This window comes from Glycine soja, chromosome 4, assembly GCF_004193775.1.
Source record: "Glycine soja cultivar W05 chromosome 4, ASM419377v2, whole genome shotgun sequence".
NCBI lineage: Eukaryota > Viridiplantae > Streptophyta > Magnoliopsida > Fabales > Fabaceae > Glycine > Glycine soja.
The window spans coordinates 25,443,935-25,467,606 of NC_041005.1; the positions used below are offsets into that span (position 1 = coordinate 25,443,935).

Consider the following 23,672-nt stretch of genomic DNA (forward strand, 5'->3'; position numbering starts at 1 on the left):
TTATAGAGGTTCCGGATTTGCTTGATCAAAAACAACTATATGAATCGGTTCTAGAATTGTTACTGATTCTTCCTCTAAGACAAAGTCTCTAACCTTATTCTTTCCCCCAAACTCAATATCCTCAAAGAATGTGGCAGTCCCCATCTCAAAAATTGTCTTTAATTTTGGATCATAAAATTTATAGCCCCTGGATCTTTCAGAATAACCAATAAAGTAGCTGCTCACTGTTCGGGAGTCCAATTTTCTTTCATTTGGCTTATAAGGCCTTGCCTTAGTTGGACATTCCCATACATGAAAATGTTTTAGACTAGGCTTTCGCCTAACCCAAAGCTCATAAGGTGTTTTGGTAGCTGCCTTAGTTGATACTCTATTTAGAATGTAAGCCGCAGTCTTTAGTGTCTTTCCCTAGAGTGATTATGGTAAGTTAGAATGACAAATCATGCCTCTTACCATATCCTTAAAAGTTCAGTTTCGTCTTTCAGCCACACCATTCATGCTAGGTGATCCCGACATGGTGTACTGCGGGATGATTCCACATTCCTCTAGATACCTGGAAAAAGGCCTCGGACATTGTTCACCTGAACCGTCATATCTGCCATAGTATTCACCACCACAGTCAGATTTGACACTCTTGATTCTTTTGTTGAGTTGATTTTCAACTTCAACTTTAAATGTTTTGAACACATCCAAAGATTGTGACTTTTCATGTATAAGAAATAGGTATGCATATTTGGAGTAATCATCTATGAATGATATAAAATATTGCTGACCATTCCATGAAGGTGTATGAAATGGCCCACAAATATTCGTATGTATCAATTCTAAGACGTCTGTAGCTCTATATGCACCTAATTTCTTGCTTTTGGTTTGTTTACCTTTAATGCATTCAACACAAACATCAAAGCTTGTGAAATCAATGGAATCCAAGCCTTCGTTTGACACAAGTCATTCAATTCTATTCTTAGAAATGTGACCTAAGCGCTTATGCAGTAATGCTCCTGAGTTTGTATTATCAATTCTACGCTTAGTACAACGCAATTCTGCATTAAAGGATTCACCATAGGAAGCTACATTATCAAGTAAATATAGATTATCATAAGCCAAAAGTGAACCAGTTATAACAATATCTGAATTGAAAGACAACCTAAACACGTTGTTTCCAAATGAACACAAATAACCCAATTTGTCCAAATGAGAAACTGAAATCAAATTCCGTCTAAATGACGGTACAACAAAAGTGTCTTCCAAATCCAAATAAAAACCAGTACATAATAATAATCTAAAGTGCCCTATAGCTTCCACCTCCATCAATTTACCATCTCCAACATATATCCATCTTTAAGAATCAATTGGCTTCCGGTAGCTTAGGCAACCCTTTATTGAAACACTGATGTTAGTAGTGGCACTAGAATCTAACCACCAAGTGTTTCTAGGTACTGAATCTAAAGACCTCAAAATAGACCAAAGTAAGAAACATACCTTTCTTTGCACGCCAAGCATGATATTTGGTACTACATTTCTTCTTTACATGTCTAGGCTTACTGCAAAAGAAACAGTTGTCACCTTAATTTTGTTTCTTTTGTGTTGGACCCTTAGCAGCTTCATTCTTGGGCTCCTCGGTTCTTTTTATTTTGCCCTTGTCTTTAGAGGTACTCATAACATGAGCACTTACCGTGCTTCATCCTTTCCTCTTCTTGCACACAGTATGAAATGAGCTCGTTAAGAGACCATTTCTCCTTCTTATAAGAGATTAAACTGACTAAACTGTGAAGGTAGAGAAATTATCACTAAATGAATAAGCAAGTCTTTTGATAGCTCAAGCTTTAGTGCCCTTAATTTTCACGCAATATTTGACATTCCCATAATGTATTCCCTGACATTTCCTTTACCTTGATACTTCATGGAAATTAAGTTCTGAAGAAGATTACTTGTTTTTGCAAAGTGCTTTTCAATTTCAGCAAGGAGTTATTTGGCACTAGTTATATCATCTGAAATAATACCCCTAAAGACCTCAGGAATACCACGCTTAATGATCATAAGACTCATGCGATTTGAGTGATCCCACTTCTCATGAAGTTTCCTCTTAAATCCGTAGGAGAATGAGGTTTCTAAATCCTTAATGCAAGGTCTAGATCCATGCAGCCAATAATAATTTGCATGTTCTCTTTCTAGTCTTTAAAATTTGTACCATTAAGGACCGAAACCGAATTCAGATTAGCAGATATAGAAACAACAATTGAACAGATAAAAAACAAATAATACAATAAGCTTAACAGTCATCAATGCATTTAAATAATGGTATATCTCATCTCAAGATATATCTAGTGTACCATTAATATCAAGTCTTTGGACAGTGATATTAATTGCTAGTGATATCCTTGTTGTAATGTTCAAACATTGACAATAAAAGCATATCAAATAACAAATTCATATTTTGATGTGACTTGTCATTCATATGTAAAACCTCATAATTATCATATGTTTAACATCACAAGTGTGTATGTAAATTAGTTAAATCGTAACTTTCCTTTGGGTCAATCACCATTCATATAAATAATCACACACGTTAACATTTCTCATGAACAATCTACACAAGAGAGGTCACTTTGGTGATATCTTGATTCAATTAGCTCATTTAAATGTTAAACAATTAAAATGATATACCATAGCTAAATTTTGAGCATTCATGCACCAAATCCAAAATTAAAACATTTCTAGAGTAAATTATTTTAACTTTATTTATTTATTTTAAATTTTAGAAGCCCATGATTATTATTTTAATTTACTGCAGCAACATCTAAAAGTAAGAACAAACAAAAAGTTATATATATATATATATATATATATATATATATATATATATATATATATATATATGATGCACTTTAAGCTTTAGATGAACGGTGCATTTAAATATTGTTGGAAGTTATGCTTTAGTAAAAGGTAAGATCAAGCAACAATATATAAAATATCTAGATTCATTTAAAATTTAGAATATGCCTGAATAAATAAAATTTCCAAAATCATACATGAATTAAGTATGGGTGGCTCAATTGTAGGGATTCAATTAATCAACCTAATTTGATTCTAATCATCAATCCTAACCACATGCTTTCTATTTATGTATAAAGAAATTACTGCATAAAGATGAATAGTTCTCATACTCAAAATCATGATGAAAACTAAATACGAAAGCTTACTTGGATTAGCCATAATGGAATGATGAAAGATTGATGGATCAAGACTGGTTTTATGATCTTCCAAATGTAGAAAGCTTTATTTTCTTATTTGAATTTTATCTTTTGATCAGGATAAAGAGAAAAAAAAAAAGCAAAATTGTACTCGCTTTTCTCTACAAATGGAGACCATAACCTCTTATATTGGTAACTACCATCTGTTATCCCAAATTTGATAATTATAATTTGATCTCTCATCAAATTATAATATCACTAATGATATCTACACAATTAATGGCATATATGCCCTTAGCCATAATTTTATATTGATTAGGCCACTTTAATATTTTGAATGATAATATAATGATCCTAACTCATTCAATTATGTGATATATATATATATATATATATATATATATATATATATATATATATATATATATATATATATATATATACCAAAATTGCTAACAAAAAGTTGATAAAATAAAAAAAAATAGATGAAGGAAAATATAAGAAATATAACCATAGATGAAGATGAATAAGATAACAAAATATATGAAGAAAAAAACAAGTATATTTAGATATTTATAATAAAGAGTGAAGAAGAAAAACCATGTAAAAAGAGGAGATTTAGACTTTAACTTGCAGCACAAATGTTGCATAAAGAAGAAAAGCCATGTAAAATGCACAGTAACACTACTTGTCAATTCTATCTATATACCTTTATATGTTTGGTTCTTTTATGTGTATGCATTTCACCAATAGGGACAATTTGACAAACTCGAGCCCCAGTACTAATCAAACAACCAAGCATACATATTAGCTTAAAGCACACGTAGCAGTAGAAAGAGAAACACGAAAAAACAAGGAAAAGAAAAAGACAAACATACAATCAAATTGAAAAGATAAACAAATGAAGAATAATGAAGCAAAAGATAAAGGAAGAGAAAAGAGAATTCATGGCCACCAAGAGGAAGAGAGAAGGCTGAATCAAAAAATGAAAAGCAATTGTTGTGTGGAGTTAAAAGTGGTAGTGGTTGGTTTTTGTTTCTAGTATAGGTCATTTACAATTACGTACAGGTTAGTTAGTTAAAGAAATAGGGTATTAGTGAGGAGATTATAGCATTAGCTAAGGGACAAAATTGGTTAAATAAAAGTGTCCACAAAAGAGATAATTCTCTTTATTAATATATATATATATATATATATATATATATACTTAAAAATTTAATTTGAGTGGTGACGTTCGACGGTTGTAAAAGGACTTCGCTGGAGAGGATATGAATTCATTTTGAATCTATCAAATCAAAATGACCGATTACACAATCATCAATCACGAACATCACAATAATTCCCTTGCTAGATCAGATTCGAGCACAATTATTCGCATCATATTCGACCAAATTAGTCGAGCCTCGGATAAAAAATTAATTAATTAATTTTAAACTATTACTCTTACGATATTCATCACGAGACTAGAGTTTAACCACCATATTTTGGATGAATTGGTGTTGTTCGTCTACGCCTAGGACACCATAATATCAAACCATAAACAAAGAAAGATGACATTTTCTTTGGTGCCAGCTTTCTCCAGCGGGTATTAAAACCCTTTGTGATGTGGTCCAATAGGATGCTTACATCTGATTTGGGTAGTCACGTCATTTACGGAGATCTCTTCCGTTGTGATTCAAGTTGTTCTTGTAAGGGGTCTTTTTACAATTTAGTTAAATCTTTCATTTCTTTTATTTTTCTTTTTAAATTATTCAACTTACGGTGGTTTCTTTCCCTAATTTCCAGATCTGTGCTACAACAAGTGGGTTATATATATATGTAGACTGCAAACTCAAACTACCAAAGGAGTAAAATCCATCCATTTTCCATGTTAATAGGTTGAGGAAAGGAATTTTGCAACATATCAATCTATTAACATGGAAAATGAATGGATTTTACTAAATTCTAAACCAAGCAAGGAAATTATTGACAAAGTTTATATTATTTTCACACATTATGAAGTATGAAACATGGACACCATCAATGCACTAACCTTGAATAGTTAAAATTTTTAAATGATCCATTTTCCTCTCTAGGAATACTCAGACATGTCATTGCACCCCCATGTAAATACACAACATGCATTCATCTTAATGACATCATCAGCATCAACATCATCTCATCTCAATATCATCATAAACATCAACATCATTTCATTTCAATATCATCATCAACACCAACATCATCTCATTTTAATATCATCATTAACATCAACATCATCTCATTTCAATATCATCAACATCACAAACAATCATATTCCACTTATATACTTATAACTCATGCTTGGGATTAACATTCTCCAGGTCTTCAGACAACATACATCACATATAATAATAGTTTGTAATATAACGAGATTGATATTTTAGGGAAATTCTAAATTAAAGAGGAGGATTATGATATACAAAATAAACTTTATGCCCATATAAAATTTGATAAAGAAGTAAATAGAAAAACAAATATAAAATTTTGGGGAGAGTCTCCTCTATAATTATGACTTTTTCCAAAAATTTTAATCATTACAACAACAACATCATTCACAATTTCATTCATCAATAGCAAATATATCGCATCTCACTAGTTTAAAATACAGTTTTTCTTGAAAACCAGCACGCAACAAGGACAGACATGCATCCTCATAATTGGGTTCCCTAACCCCAACTATGGTATCAAAAGCTATAAACTAACCATAAACTCCCCTCACCTGTGTATATTCTCTCGTTAGCTCCTTGTGGCGGTTTTGATATCTCTTAGGTTCACGTCCTTTGGTCCAAACACAGAGCTCTATATACCAAATCGAAGACAATTCAATATAGATTTCAAAGACAAGATTAATATTAACATTCAGGATCAAATACCCATTCAGTTTTAAAAGGGACTAAAATGGTGTTTTTGGATTCTACATCAAAGAGACGTCATTTTGAAATTTCGGCCATACCAATGTGACTGGGGTTCAATGAAGGTCATGAAAGCGACATCAATTTTATAAAAAAAAACTTTTACAATGTCTCATTTTCAAAGGAAGTGTAAAAACATTCAATAATGGTACCCAAATCACAAAAGATACTAAGAAAGGCTCAAACTAACTAGGAGAAGGCATAGAAAACTCAGTTACCTCGAAGAAGCCCAAAGGGAGGGTTGAAGGCTTTGTTCTCTACTGAATCCTCGAGTTGAGTTTTGGATATTCTGCTCCGATTAAAGTGATCCTCTCTATGTGGTGTTCTGGTGGCAAGTGGCAGCGGCTCGTGGTAGTCACCAGTGGTCGTGAGTGGTGGAGGAGGAGGTTTTAGGGTTTGGGTGAGAGTTTTGGAGAGAGAGAGAGAGAGAGAGAGTGAAAAATGTGTATTTTCTCGTTGTTGGTCGTATTTGCAACCTGGAAGGCTCGCTCAGGCAAAATTTTGCTCGCTTGGGCAAGTTGGCCCAACTCAAACATGCCTGGGCGAGTTTTGGGTGAATCCCTGCTCTAACATATTTCACTATTTTTGTGCAAAGGTCATATCTCCTGTTCCAGATGTTATTTCACAAATTGCAACAGTCAAAATGTGAAGACATGGGTTGTGAGCCTACAGTCCAAATTTGAAGGCGACCCAGCGGTTAACAAATTTGAGATTGTGGTTTTTCCAAACACGAGTTTTGGGTCAAACTTGAAATCACACATTTCCAACACAAATCGATCAAACTTCATATAACCTAACATCCACACCAAGCAGTTGCATAAGGATAATTCACACAACACTTCAACTAATTCAAATTAATCAAGTAATTAAATAATACAAGAAATACATCAAACATCTATTTTCAGCTATCGAAATTTCAAGACGTTACAACCATGATGCAAGGATGTCAATTTTGCAAGATAGAGACTTGATCAAAGTGCAATTTCAGCACACTCTCTTGGCATCTCTTTCAAGTCTATTGACTCTTCGCAAATCTTATGCCAAATCCATTCGCACTAGACTGAGTCTATGCCAGTCTTCACTCTTCAGTTCCTTCACTCAATTCCCAAAATCAGAACCATGGTTTCATCTTTGTCACGACACCAATTCACGAAGCTAAATCACAAATTCCCACATTTATTTATGGATTTTTTATTTTGATTGAACTATTGGGTTTTATTTGCAAATTGCTTTGGCAACATGTTGATTGTCCAGACTTCAAATTGTCTTTGTGTTTTGTTGATTGTATATGAACAAACGGTTTTTGTGGGTTATAATTGGTTTCAAACATTATTATGTTGTTTCCTTTTGTTTTATAGGATTACTTTCTTTTGTTTGCCTCTCATCATATGTTGTCTTTTAATCTATTTTAGTATATATATACTTTGTTCTCTTTCTAAGTTTCTCTATGACCTTTGTTCTTTTCAATAATAGACCCCTACCCTTGATATTCTATTAGTGCTCTATATAATATTAACTAAATCTAGGAAATGTTAATGTGCTCTAAATTGTATGTTTTGTCTGACCACATGCACTGTTTGGGTGCTATTGGTATGATAAAAAAATGGTTCAGAATCTGAACAAGAAGCACCATATCTTGTCAAGGCTGTTGAATATATAGAACATATACAAAACATCAACTTCTTATAAATATATCCATACAACTCAATCTTACTAGAAAAGTTATAGTAATTTTTTTGTGCTTGTTCTAGAGGAGTTGTGGGTCTTTATGATAGTCATTTTTACTTATTAACTTTTATGTTATTAACTTTCTTTCATATAAAATTAAATTGTTATTGGTATTGGTATAGGATTAGGCTCCCACTCAAAATCCTATTAATACTTGGAATCCCTTATGGAATTTTTGTAATTATATACTTTGACCGTGATGAAATTTTCTTTTCACTAAATATAATTAAAATGTTGCATGTTATCAATTTCTATAAATTTTATATCCATATATTTTTTTTTAAGTTGAAAGGTGTTTAACAAACAAACTATCTACTAATTTTTTTTTAAACAGAGAAGAAAGAGATAAGAAGACCAACATGTGTGTATAATGCATTTAGCCATTTAATCCGAATTAGTCTTAGAACCTGCTTTCTAAGACAATTGTGATTTATTTTTATATTTTTTGTTATTTCAGACATGCTATGTGTTTAAGTATATATTATTTTATTATAAAAATAAAATTATAATAATTATATATTAATTTTTTTACAAATGGGAAATGCTTCTGAATGTGGTAGTTAAAAGTAATATTTACCTATGACGTACTTTTGGTCTCCCTTGAACACAAATTCTAGTTCTTCCCCTGCATGTGAAGGTTATTCTGGTTGTGTATATTAAGATGTAGAATTGCTAGGGACTTATTTGACATTAATTGCTATTTATTTCAATGAAAGCCTTTGATTTCAATTTAGATACTTAGTTATTGTAGCCAGAAGCTTTTTTGATAGAAGAACATATGAAATTGGACATATGCAGCCACACGAAGCATTAAATATTAGTAAATCATTTGTTTATGTACATATGTTAGTTTAGGGTCTGTATTGTAGTGTTCATTTTTATCAGTTAGATCATACCATTTGAGTTTTTTTTTTTAATTTACATATGCATACATTTTGTATTTTTTTGTTTGTAACACAAATGGATAATTCTAATGATGAATGGTTTGTTAACTTGGAAGATGACAACGATGTTAATTCTAGTGATACAAATAGTTCTAATGGAAGTGATGCTGAAGTGGATATAGATGTTGACAATGAAGAAGGGGTTGAAGATGTTGACAATGAAGAAGAGGCTAAAGATGTTGATTGCATAGGGTTTAAATTAAAAAATTTAAAGGATGTCACAACAGATGACATTACACCCATAGAGTTTTCATGTGAACATAATGCATATAAATTTTATATTGCTTATACCAAATCCCATGGATTTGGGATTAGAAAAGATTATGTAGATTATGATATGAATCATAATATTATAATGCGTCAATTTGTATGCAACAAAAAAGGTTTAAGAGACAAAAAGCATTTAATGAGGGATAATAGGAAAAAGGATCACCGATCTCTAACTCGTACAAATTGCAAAGCTTAGCTTCATGTAAAGATGGATAAAAGTACGTTTAAATGGATTGTTGTGTCCTTTGTGTATGGTCATACCCATTAGTTGTATTGTTCAAACTATGTGCCATTAATTCCAATGTACCATGGCTTGTCTAATGCTGATAAAGCTAAGGGGGATTCATTGCATGCCCAAGGTGTTAGAGCATGTTAGATAATGTGTTACATGATGGATCAAATTGGGGGTCATGTAGGTCTTAGTTTCAACAAGAAAGACTTGTTGAATTATAATGAGCGAGAAAAGCTACTAAAATCAAGGATGGAGATGTGCGTGCTTTGTTAAATTATCTTTAGGGAAAAATAAATAATGATGCTATGTTTTTTTCTAGATATTGTTGCAACCGCGGTCCAACAAGGACGACACAAAAATAATTAAAACATGGAGTCGCCACCAATATTTTATTTTGAGGAAAAACATTGGAAAACCCTTTCAAAAATGGCCTTTGAAATCAAAGATAAGTTCAGGAGTCAATTATGAGTAGGGAAAGTATTAGCACCCTACAACATCTATTAAAAAAGTGATACTTATAATTAATTACGCAAAATCTATATAATCTTATAAATATTTATTTTACCCCAAAAAATGATTTTTTTTAGAAAAGAACATATTTGATTTTTTTAAGAATTTTATTTATTTTTTATTAAAAGAAAATAGTAGCACAAGGATTTAAGCTAGCAAAATGGTTAGTCATTAAACCCTCACAATCTAATAACATAGAAGATAGAATTGCTATTCGTTAATCCTATTGATTTGATACTAGAATGAATTTTTTTTAAAGAAGAATAACAACTCTATGCACTAAAGTTTTAGATAGCAAATGGCTATTCAATAAACTTTTTTGTAATTACATTATCTCATATGTTGATTGAGTCCTATCACATTTTCTTTGATTTTTTTCTCTTTTTTTTATTTTCTTAAAAAATATTCAAAATACTCTTTCAAAAGACAAAACTGTATCCGGATACAATCGGGTATTCACAAATGATAAATTGAATCACCTATTTTGGGTGGAAGATACTAGTAGGGTTGAATATCAATGTTTTGCATATGTTCTTGTGTTCAATAGCACATAGAAGAATAATAAATACAACAAACCATTGGTAATATTTTTAGGTAAAAATCATCATGCACAACTTGTGATATTTGGTTGCACCTTTGTGTCATATGAAACTACTAAAAAATACAAGAGGGTGTTGGAATCTTTTTTTTGTTGCAATGTGCAACAAGCATCAAAAAGTCATTATAACAAATGGTCACGGTGCAATAAGGGAGGGGATCAAGCATGTTTCTCCAAACATATGTCATAGACTTTGTTTTGTTGCACTTGCAAAAGATTGCAGTTGAGAATATCAAGAATTAAAAGTTTTTAAAGGATTTCAAAAGAGTCATGTTTGGTAAGTTTTTACTTGAGAAATTTGAAATGTTTTGAAAGGAGATTGTTGCTAAGCACCATCTTGAAGGAAACAGTTAGGTTGTCCAAGTCTACCAAAAGAGATTTATGTGGGCAACTGCTTTTCTTTTTTATAAGTTTTTTTCTGGCATAAGAACTACTTCACTATGTGAAAGCATATCTTCAGAGAAAAAATACAATCATGGAGTTGTTTTGCAATTTTGAGCACTCTTTAAGAGACTTCAGTACAATGAACTAATTTTTTATTTTAATTCTTTTTATATAGAACCTATCATGAAGACTTGTCTTCAGAAGCTTGAGATACAAGTTTCTAAGATCTTTACTCAGGTTGCTTTAAAATTGATGAGAAAGGAGATTTTATCTACTGGATCCTTGAATGTGACTAAGAGAAATGAATATAATTGGAGGGTGTCATTCATGTTAGACAAATTTTGTTGTCGTCGTAGACAACATCCAGTCGTATACGATACAGCTGAATCCAAATTTGTGTTGGGATTGTATGTTGTATAAATCATATGGCATTCCTTGTAGCCACATTGTATGTGTAATGAGACTTAAGCATGTGAATTTGTTTCCTGAAAGCCTAATTTGCAAAAGGTGGTTGAAGGATACAAAGAATACATTTATTTCATGCTTTGAGCTAGAGAACAAGGACAATGAAATGATGATTATGGCCCATTTTGGTGTGTTAGTTGCACCATTTAATAGACTTTATCACATTTTTTCCAAAAAGCATAACATGTTCAATTTCAATTGGGAAGAAATTTTGAAGTTCACTAATCTGTTAGGTTTACAGTCGCTTATTAGTGAGTTACCTAGAGATGATACTGGTGATCCTAATGCTGTTAAAACTAAAGGTGCTTCGCAGAAGAAAAATTACAAGAAGAATAAGAAATTCTCAATCTATAATAAAATTGGTTACTCAAAAACTACATGTCCAATTCTTCTTTTTATGGATGATGATTTGAGTGATTCTGATAAAAAAATATGGTGCAATGCTTGATGATTCTAGAAGTGTAGAAGACAATGAATGTTTGAACCTCCATTAAGTATGAATTTAATTATTTGTTGTTTATTTTTGCAAATGGTTGGATTATTTTTTTCTTATTAATTATAAAGACCAACTATCATCTGATCAAACTCATCAAAGCAATGGGCAAGGGACTAGACATAGAGAAAATACTAAAGAACATGATGATAATCTAGTGAGAAATGTAGGCTAAATGTTGGTTTTATAAATTTAGTTGTTTTCATGTTAGTCTGTTTATTTATTTATTTTGACTAAATTGCTTTCTTTATTATAGAAGAAACAAGCAAAGGAAGTTGGCAATTCTACGTTAATTAAAAATATGAAGGAGAGGTGCTCTAGAGTGATATGGAGAAGGAGCAATGTGTATGTAGATGTTGCATTTTGAAATTGATTGGATTGCCATTTTTTGTTATTGTGTATTTTTGGAATAATGTTTTCCTTGTTTATTATCTTTAGCAAGTTAAAGTACCATCGCTAGTTTGATCAAATTAACTGGAAAAAGATGATACATGGTCAATATACTACAAAAAATGTTCATACTGTAATGAGAATTTTAGGCTAAATGATTATTTTATAATTTTTTTTATTTTCATGTTACTTTGAATTATTTTTATTATTATTAATTTTGACTAAATTGCTACCTTTATTATAGAAGAAACGACCGAAAGAAAGTTGGTGGTTTTGCATTAGTTAAAGATACGAGGATGAGGTGCTTCATAGGTGATATGGAGAAAGAGTAGTGTGCATGGAGAAAGTTGGTGGTTTTGCCATTGTTATTGTGTATTTTTGTAATGATTTTTATCTTGTTAATTTTGTTTAGCAAGTTAAGTATCATTGTCAGTTGGTGAAAGCAATGTGAAGGAGACAATACCTTGATAGTATATTATAGAACATGTTCATATTGCAATGAAAAATTTAGGCTAAATGACTGTTTTGTAAACTTTTTCTTTCCATGTTACTGTCTTTTATATATTATTATTTTTATCTAAATTGTTACATTTATTATAGAAGAAACAAAGATAGGAACCTGACAGTTTTGCATTAGTTAAAGATAAGAAGAGGTTCTATAAAGGTGATATGGCGAGGGAGCACTATGTATGTAGTTGTTGAATTTTGAAGTTGATTTGATTGCCATTTTTTTATTGTTTGTGTTTGTAATATTTTTTCTTTCAGAAATTGAAAGGTAACTTAATTAGATCCAAAAAAGAAGATGACATTAATGCAAAATTTTCTACCCTGAGATTCAACAATGCAAGTGTAAGTAAATGTTTATTGGCATGCCGCAATTAATTTTGAACCCTTATTACTTAAGAAAAATTGCATATTGGTATTATGTTTCATGTGCATTTATATTAAGGGATTCAAAGCTACTACTCATGATATTGTTTGTAGTAAACAAAATCATCAGAGAATACATATGTCACCCCCTCAAGCAAATGTTATATTCAATAATCCTATATCACAATGCATGTCTTTACCCATGTGTATACGGAATGCTTCTCATGTATAGTCAATTTCTTCAAGTCCTTGTTGTTCCAATCGTCCCCAATTAAATGCCTTATCTGGAGGTTTGCATTTTATTTTACACATAAAATACTGTGTATGACACAATTGCATGTGTGTAGCATAATTCAATTATTGTATTTATGTCGTTTTAGAATTTCGCAGGGCTTGGATAGATGACCACTCTAAAACTTAGGTTTTTAAAAGTTTTATTTCAATGAAAAATTTATTCTATTTTTTCATTTTCTATTATGACATTTGTGAAAAGCCTTTGAACTTACTTGTTTATAAAGATGAATAAAATGTATCTGAAGTGTATTTGTAAACCTAAATTTTAGGGTGTCACATGTGTGTTAAGGAGTAACATTTGAAATGTTATTTTTACTAAAAGTAGCTTAACTTATGTGAACAGTAGGTGGAGATCCAACTAGAAATGCCATGCATGAATCAAAAGAATGGGAAAAGTTTGAAATATATATACAATTTTACAAAAGTACTTCATATATATAGTCTTGTACTAATATTAATATTATACACCATTTTTTAAAAATATGAATGCAAGATTGAAATGGTTTTAATTTGATCCGAAATTGATGATAAGTATGCTTTTAATTTTGTTTTCCCTTTGTGGTTGTTGATTTCTAGGGATTTCATGGAGCAATGGCTTTTTGGCTGGCAACCTGCAAAATAGAATAGTTTCTCATATGATGTCAACAATTTATACCAGTTTTCAATTTTTAGTTGTTGTGTTTTGGTCCACTTTGTAGGAACTTTTGTCATTTGAATATGGGTGTTCTTAGTATTTGATGTTAGTGTACGTCTAGTTTGCATATTGATTTAGTTTACATACTACTAGTGTACTTTTGGTTTTTGTTTTACAAAGAGGGGCACACCATGTACGTTACTAATTATTCAAATATAGAAGTCCATTGTATAACTAAATATGATGTGCCAATTATATAAAAAAATACTACATACGATACCTAAAAATATGTGACATGACCCCTCATTGTTGGGTTTTAAAAAGTAAATTTTTTTGGTAGTTTTAGAAAAAGCCCAAAAGTCTTCCTTTAAAAAGATTTTTTGAAAAAAAAAGCTAAAATAAATGTGGTGAGGAAGTTTGGAATTCTAGAATTTGAGAAAAATGATTTTTTTTATAATAATAATGATTTTATTTTAATGATAAAAATAATGGTTTTATTAAAACAAACAATAAGATAGTAGCAGAGAAGTTTGAAATTTTAAAATAAAAAATTATAATTTTTTAAAATAGTAATTTAAAATTTTAAAATAAAAAACTGACCATTTGTAAACAACATGTTTTTATTTAAAAAAGCCCAGAAGGATTACAATTTAAAAAATAGATATTTTAAATTATAGTGGTTTACATTCGTACATCCTTAAAAATGTGGAAAAAGAATGTTGAAAACCATATGCTAATACTAACATGTTTTAAAAAATTATGAAACACATACGCTAATTATTTTAATTGATTGCTTCAAATAAATAAAACATTTAACTTTATTTTTTAGCCGTGTGTTCTGCTTTCAAAGAGTATTATAAGGGTATGAACAAAAGAAAAAAACAATATCATAAGGATGGATTTCCATTTAATGTCACGTTGCATGTTTAGAGTGGATAGCTTGACTACTTTGGGTAAGTGGGTGATTTCAAATTTGAAATAGCATTGCAGTTGCATTGTTTGTTTGCTTTTTTTTTTTTTTTAATTTATTGTAGTTGAGCGGTTCTTTTTTAAAACAAATTAACAGTGGAAAACAGAATAGTGGCCGACTGGTAGTGGTGAAGTTTTTTCGTGATTAAGGCAGGGACAAGAGTATTATTACCCGACCTGAACTTGCTAATAATTAACTTACAAAAATATCCCTGCATATATATAATATATCTAAACCTAATTTTAAAACAACTTTCTCAATTCTCACTCTCACTCGCTTTCTCACACCAATACCACTCTGTCGCTTCTCCGTTCTCTCTAGATCACTCCTCAAGATCTCAACCCTCTCACACGTCGCACCTCCGTGGCCAGCCGATCAATCATGTTGCACCTTCGAGGCCAAGCGTGTCATGCCTCCATGGTCAAACGTGTCGCACCTTCGCAATGAACAACAATGGTCTTGCACCATCACGGTTAGCCGGAACCCTCTAGCACCATAGTCCCCAACCCTTTTGCACCTCCTAGGCTAACATTGTCGCACCTCCACAACCAACAACGACGACCCTCTCTGCACTCCTCTAACGAACATCGTCAGCCTCCTACACTATCGGCTTCAATCTCACATTTTTTCCTTTTTCATGTTCACATGTTAGTTTCTCCCTCTTTCTTTCATTGTTAATTTTTCTTTAGGGTTGGGATTGATTTCGAATTTAGGGGTGTAGGATTGGTGGTATTTTCTTTCAGATTTTGTTAATTTAATTTGTGATGATTCCTGTTATGCAATTGGATTTAGATTGATTTCTTCAATTTGTCAATCATGTTTGGTTGGGGTTTTTGTTTTTAAATATTTTTTTGGTACTTTTTAGGATGAATTATGAACTTTGCACAATTCTTACTACTTAAAAAGCACATTCTACGTTGGTTGTTTACCATATTCTACATCGGTTATCAACCGTCTTCGTAGGTAACATCGTATAATATTTGCATCTACAACAATGGTTCCCAAAAAACCGTCTTAGAAAAACTATTATTCTAAGACGGTTTTTAGGAAAATAATCATCTTATAATGGTGACATTCTAAGACAATTTTCATTGAAAACCGTCTTGAATGAAAACCGTCTTAGAATGTATTTTTTTAAAAAATAAAAAATAAAAAATTGATAATTCTAAGACGGTTTTTGATAGAACCGTCTTAGAATGATATTTTAAAAAAATAAATAAAAAAATTTAGGATTCTAAGACGGTTTTTCAAAGAACCATCTTAGAATGTTTTTTTAACAAAAAAAAATTAAAAAGAATTGAGTATACAATTTTTCAAAGAACCGTCTTATAATGTCTTTTTTCTAAAAAAAATAAAATGTTAAAAACTTTTAAAATAATGAATTTCATTCACATGAGTCAAGCACCAAAGAGAAATTAGTAAATAAAAATCTTATTCTTTTCCATAATCAAAATAATCACAATGCTCAATTTCAATAATCAGAATAATTAATTAATGCATGGCACTAAAATTTTAAAAATGTATAACATAATAATTATTTAAAATATATTACAAAAACACATTTGCAAATAGTAAGTAAAATGAATTCTACACAAACAAGCCAAAGAAGATAAATAAGGAAATCAGGAAGCTGCACACAAATCCTCCAAAATCTTTAATCACACTAAAACTAGTTCATTTATCAATCCTTATGAAATTTTTAGTTCTCACATGAAATTCTTACAATATGGAAAATAGGAAGCTGCACACAAATCCTCCAAAATCTTTAATCACACTAAAACTAGTTCATTTATCAATACTCATATAAGTACTAGTTATCTACAAAAAAGAATCACGTGAGATTTAATTTTCATCAACTATGAGTTATCATTAATCATGCAATTTAATATAATAGCATGGTGATGTCAAAAAATTTAAACTTTAAACCAAAAAAAAATAAGAAATTGTTTTCAAGTTATTTTCTTTAATTTTAATCTTGTACAATAATAAAATTTATCACATGCCCTTTTTGTCAAATTTAATTTTAGTCTTGAAGCATATTTTAGTGATCAACATATATTGTTCTTCTATTTGCATATAAGAATCAGAGGTACACACAACACAAGCTCATAGATGATGCAATCCTACCCCGCAAGGGCATTGGATAGAAAACTCCAAATAGATTGGGCTAGAGATGCAAGAGAAGGCCCTAGGGTTCTTATGAGCCTTAGGGTAGATTTCGGGCCCATGGGCTAAGTATCAGCACACTTATCTTTGTAAATATTAGATTAAGTTTTCATTATTTTTGGACCGTGTATTTAGGGCTCCATAATGTAGGTAGGGTACCCTAGAAATATAGGATTTTTCAGCCCTTGTATTTTAGGGCACCTAGACTAGTTTTTGTATTAGGGGTAGTTTTGTAATTTCACATGCACTAAGTGGATATTTGATGTGTGTGGTTGGAAATAAATTTAATTGAATTGGTAGAAGCCCAATCCAATTAAATTTTAGAGGGGGAGGTGAGCATTTGCTTACTACACCCCATTGCCACATCATATAGTCACACTTTGTTCATGTCCTTCATGCTTTTCATGCCTCATGACACCTAAGCACACTTAGTGGAGAATCTTGGAATTGATCTTGGATTAGTGGGCTGAAACATAACTAAAATTCACTAATCATAATTAGTGAAATTTTGGCTCCAAAGTTTGGCTCCACAAATTCAATTTCAAATTTAAGTGAAATTTGAATTTCCCTCCAATTTTGTGTGACACTTAGGCTATAAATAGAGGTCATGTGTGTGCATTTTTTTCAACTTTGATAATTTGAATATTAAACTTCAGATTTCAAAGCTCATTTAGAGCACAAAATTTCATGCTCTTCTCTCCCTCTCCCTTCATTCATCTCCTTCTTCCTCCAAGCTCTTATCCATGGCCTCCTATGGTGGTGAGCTTCTTCTAGACTCATCTTCTCCTTGAAGTGGCGTCTCCTCTCTCTCTTCCTTTCTCCATTCCGCTGCCATTCATCTTCCAAGAAGCAAAGGAATCCATTGATGAAGAAGATCCTAGGCCTACAAGCTCCAATGGAGCTTGCATCATGTGGTATCAAGAGCATCTTCATCTAGGTGATGTTCTTTTTCTTCCTCTATCTTTTTGTTCGATGAATTCTCTTTAATTCCTTGTTCTTCATCTTATTCTCCATGTATATCCTCCATTGTCTTGTGGATTGCTGCTGTTTAGAGTAGATTCAAAAAACAATAAACCGATTAAATCTTAGATCTACACTTGTTCTTGCATTTCTATGGTTCAAATTTTGTAGATCTACTCTTGAATCTTGTTTTTGTGTTGATTTTAGGTTCTATCATTTTTCATTCATAATATTCTTGTGCTGAACCTTAGATCTAAATTTTCTTCCAAAATATTGATTAGAAAAAAAAACACAAAAATCTAAGTGTAAATCACTTAATCCATGTTGTCTTAGAGTCATGTTTAGTCATAGTAATTGTCACATTATGTTCTAAGTTTGTGTTGAATTTTATTTTGTTGATTGAATTCTATATACATTTGTTCATGTATTCTTGTCATTCTTAGCCTATTTTTTGAATTTTGAGTCTAATTCATGCATGTTATTTAGTTCATAACATGTTCTAAATCAATTCCTAGAAGTAGTCTTGTTCTTGAACTTTTTTTTTTGCTTTCTAAGTTTCCTACATGATGCCTATGATGAAGTTGAGTTGTGGTGCTGAGTTGTGGCTGGATTTGTGAATCAAAATAAGTCTTAAGCTCTCTTTAATTGTGTTATTCAAGATAATTGAGCATAAGCAAACACAAATTGTAACTATCCAAGCCTTAAGCAACATAAACACTACTCTTGATTTCTAGGTTGAAATCGCTGGTGCTGGCAGCTTGAACATACGAACTTGTATAAATTACTGGGAATTGGTCACTACGTTTTTTGAGCTGAAACTTTTACTGAATTTTCTAGACATCTGGACCAAAATTATAAAAAAAGAACCAAGCGATTTGGATTAAAGGAAAAAATAAGAAAAACCTCACAAGTTGGAAGAAAAATCAGTGTCCAGGAAAAAAAAAAGAAAAGTGAAAGGAAAGCGTGCTTGTTGTTTTGGCTCAAAATTTGTTCTATAATTGGTGCCTATTTTATACCAATCCTAGTTCTGAAATTTCAATTGAAAATTATTGTGAAAACAAGTGCCAAAACTAGAGGTTTCTTGAGTCTTATTTTTTAGAGTTTTTCTACTCTACTCTAGAGCCATTCTAGGTTTCTCTTTGAGTCCTAGATTGCTTTTTTGTGCTTTTCATTGCTTTAATTGTTGAATAATCCTTGGAAATTTGTCTTGTTAAAACTCTATTGGTTTAGCTTTCATTTCATTTTTTGTCTTTGGTTATTGTTTGTCTCTTTGTTTCCTTGCTTGTGAGTTGCCATATAGGGAATTGGAAAGGAGGATTGGTGCTATATCTTGAAGAATTTGAGTCAATAAGCAAGGGGCCAACCACCTGAAGAGCTATTGGACTAAGAAGCACTCCAAATTGAGTAAAATACTAAAGAGAGAATAGCCACCACAATTGAGGACTTTTTTTTTGTAATTTTGTAATTGGCAATTTGTTTTGCTTTCAAATTGTGTAACAAAAAGGCCTTTCATTGGAAGTAAGTTGGGAGCCTCCAATAGGTCACCCTACTTCCATTTGTGTGTAATAATTTTAGACAATTTTCCCTTAGGATAGTGAGTGTTTTGTTGGGAACCTTAAATGAGGTCATCCAAACACTCTTAGGATCCGCCTAGTTTGCATTTCTTGCACTTTAATTTCTTGCTTATTTTTATAGCTTATTTCCTTTACCCTCCATTGTCAAACTGCCTAGATAGCTTGCCTTTTACCAATTAGTTTTTACCTTATCTTTCACACCTCTTTTAGTGCTTATTTTGGGTAGTTTCAACCATAGTTTATTTTACCTTTTGTTTTCAAACCCCCAACAAGAAAGAACCATAACTTAGGAACCAACATGAGTCTTCATTCTTCATCTAGTGTTAATGGTGAGGGTTCTACTCCTAAGGACCCCTTGTATAAGATATTAGATGAGTTGAGATCCCTTAAGTTGTGGAATGAAAAACAAGAGAGAAAAGAAAAAGGTAAAAAAAGAGTGGAAGAAATAAGTCAAGATGAAAGAGAGAAAATAAGAGAGGAAGAAAGAAGAAAAATAATGAAAGAAATGAAAAGAGAAAAACATGTCTCCTATAGTAGTCATAACTCTTGCAAGAGCCTAAGTGAAGAACTTCGTGACTATTATGAAGGAAGGCATAGGTCACATCTTAGACCTCACTCCCATAGGAGAGAAAATGAAAGAAAGCCTCAAGAGGTTAACATTAAACTCCCATACTTCCATGGGAAGGACAATGTAGAGGCTAATTTAGATTGGGAAATAAGGGTAGAGCAACAACTTAAAAGGAAGTCTACTTCAAAATCTTATGGCTCTCACTCTTATCCAAAGAAAGACCAAGGTCAAGGAATCTTAGGGGTGAGACCTTCTAAGCCCAAAGATGATAAGGGGAAGACAATAGAAAAACAACCCCTTAAGGCTAGTATGCAAGAAAAGACTAGCTCCATGAAGTACTTTAAATGTCTTGAAAGAGGACACATTACTTCTCAATGCCCCACCAAGAAAACCATGATTATGAGGGGCCAAGACATTTATAGTAGCCAAGATGAGGCTACTACTTCACCTTCCTCTAGTAAAAGTGAAGAAACAAAAGGGGAAGAATCTAGTGAAGAGATCTACCCCCAAGAAGAAGGACAACCTTTAATGGTTAAGGAGGAATGTAAGGAGGTAAGTGTCTCCTCCAAGAGGTTAGCTAAGAAGGAAAGACATTTTGAAATAAAGACAAATATTAAAGAAATTTCCCTTCTTAGACAACCTCCACATCTTCTCCTTTGTAAAAAGACACTTGTTAGCATTGCCACATCTCTTAGGCTTGAGTTTATTACTCAAGTAAAGGAGTTGTTGGATGAGGGTTTGGTTCGCAAGAGATTAAATCCTTGTGCTTTGTTGGTGCCCAAAATAGGTATTATTAGGCACCAAATCCCTAAAATAGGTGGTGTGATGAATGCTTTGGGTGGTGCAACACTCTTTTGTAAAATCACTCGTGCACCCAACATCTTCATGATTTGTGTACATAGGGACTCATTAGGTAGGTTTGTTCTTATTTTTAGTTTCAATACAAACTTAGGCACTCATATGGGACACCTTAGGTTTGTCATACTTTTTGGTAGGAATAATCAACATGAAAATACAGAAAAAGGTATGTTCTATTGCTTTACTTTTCTTAATTTTTTAAATTGTGATCAAGGGGTTCCCATGAACCCTAAGAGAATAAAGGTCATTCCTGAATGGCCCGCTCCACCAAGTGTAAGAAAAATTTTGGGCTTCCAAGACTTAACAAAATTTTACAAAAGGTTTGTCCCATATTTTTCTATACTTGTAGCACCACTCATTGAGTTGGTGAGGAACCATGTTCCTTCATGGGAAGATGCCCAGGAAATGAGTTTTCAGACCTTACCTTACTTCAACATACTAAACACCACTAATACATATGTTTTTGTTCTTTTTACAGGTGTTGAGGAAAAAAGCCCAGAGTTTCAAGAACCTCGGGATTTGAGCTCAAATCCTTTTCAAGGGGGAGGGAATGATGCAATCCTACCCCGCAAGGGCATTGGATAGAAAACTCCAAGTAGATTGGGCCAGAAATGCAAGAGAAGGCCCTAGGGTTCTTATGAGCCTTAGGGTAGATTTCGGGCCCATGGGCTAAGTATGAGCACACTTATCTTTGTAAATATTAGATTAAGGTTTCATTATTTTTGGACCGTGTATTTAGGGCTCCATAATGTAGGTAGGGTACCCTAGAAATATAGGATTTTTTAGCCCTTGTATTTTAGGGCACCTAGACTAGTTTTTGTATTAGGGGTAGTTTTGTAATTTCACATGCACTAAGTGGATATTTGATGTGTGTGGTTGGAAATAAATTTAATTGAATTGGTAGAAGCCCAATCCAATTAAATTTTAGAGGGGGAGGTGAGCATTTGCTTACTACACCCCATTGCCACATCATATAGTCACACTTTGTTCATGTCCTTCATGCTTTTCATGCCTCATGACACCTAAGCACACTTAGTGGAGAATCTTGGAATTGATCTTGGATTAGTGGGCTGAACCATAACTAAAATTCACTAATCATAATTAGTGAAATTTTGGCTCCAAAGTTTGGCTCCACAAATTCAATTTCAAATTTAAGTGAAATTTGAATTTCCCTCCAATTTTGTGTGACACTTAGGCTATAAATAGAGGTCATGTGTGTGCATTTTTTTCAACTTTGATAATTTGAATATTAAACTTCAGATTTCAAAGCTCATTTATAGCACAAAATTTCGTGCTCTTCTCTCCCTCTCCCTTCATTCATCTCTTTCTTCCTCCAAGCTCTTATCCATGGCCTCCTATGGTGGTGAGCTTCTTCTAGACTCATCTTCTCCTTGAAGTGGCGTCTCCTCTCTCTCTTCCTTTCTCCATTCCACTGCCATTCATCTTCCAAGAAGCAAAGGAATCCATTGATGAAGAAGATCCTAGGCCTACAAGCTCCAATGGAGCTTGCATCAATAGATTCAAGAGTAGACTAGAAATTACATGTAAAGTAGTGTCATTAACAACCAAACCACCAGATGCAATAGTCATAGCAAATTACTCTTTGAGCTTCTTGTAATTTGTAAATATATACGCAGCGAGAGGCTTGGATCCTAAATTGATCATGTCAAAGATTTCTTCTAGTTTGTCAACCTGTTTCAAGCAAATGAAAAAAGATAAAAATAAAAATGAAACATTTTGATCGATGTGGCTTTAATTTATCAATAAACATTTTACAATTTACAATCACCAAAAAGGTTGGTTTAACAATTGATTTCATGTTCTTCAAATGTATATAAAATATTAGCAGTTGTAATGGTGTAATGGTGTCTTTACTCCTATCGTGAGGATGGGAAGTAAAGGACCAAATATCTCCTCATTCATAATCAAAGAGTCTCGTGGGACATCCAATAGAATAGTGGGGCTAATCTTCCAGCAATTGAGAAAAAGAAATACTAGGGTCAAGATCTTATTGTATTTCACTAAATCAAGATTTCATCAATAAGAACCCCAAAAAGCATATACATAACTTACAATTTGTTTTCATCCTTTTGGCCTCCATAAATAATCTTACCAGAAACCTTACCATCATCCAAGAGCTTTGTCAACTGATTAAAGTGGTTGGAGTTCACAACACGGGACAAATCTTTTGATTCCAATGAGTTCTTTCCATAAAATTTCTCCAATTCAGTCTTTAGTGCATCCACCTAGAAATAAAAGGAAACTAACACTAAACAAGCCAACAAATTTAGAATTCTAACAACACTTAGGAAAAAACTTTTTACCAACTTGGGAGCATAGTCTTTAGTTTTTATAATACAATCTCGAGAAATCCATGCTTGCCCATTATTAGAACCCCACTTTCCTGCAATTATTCATCTTGTTGCTACCTTGCCAATTCAAATTAAAACTAATTTAATGTTAAAAGTGAGATTGCAAGAGATAGCGATGACAAGTAATTGATGAAAATAAAACAGGACAAAGGTATACCTTTAAATTGATATTTGAATCAACAACAACTGGAGATTTTCATCCAAGCTCTAGCACAACTGGTGTAAGGTGTTTTGAAGCAGTAATCATCACAATGCATGCCACTCGTCC

The 23,672-nt window shown here is 32.2% G+C and overlaps 1 pseudogene; it reads right to left on the minus strand.

Annotated features, from left to right (window-relative positions):
* On the minus strand, positions 1–23,672 carry LOC114410696 (annotated as a pseudogene).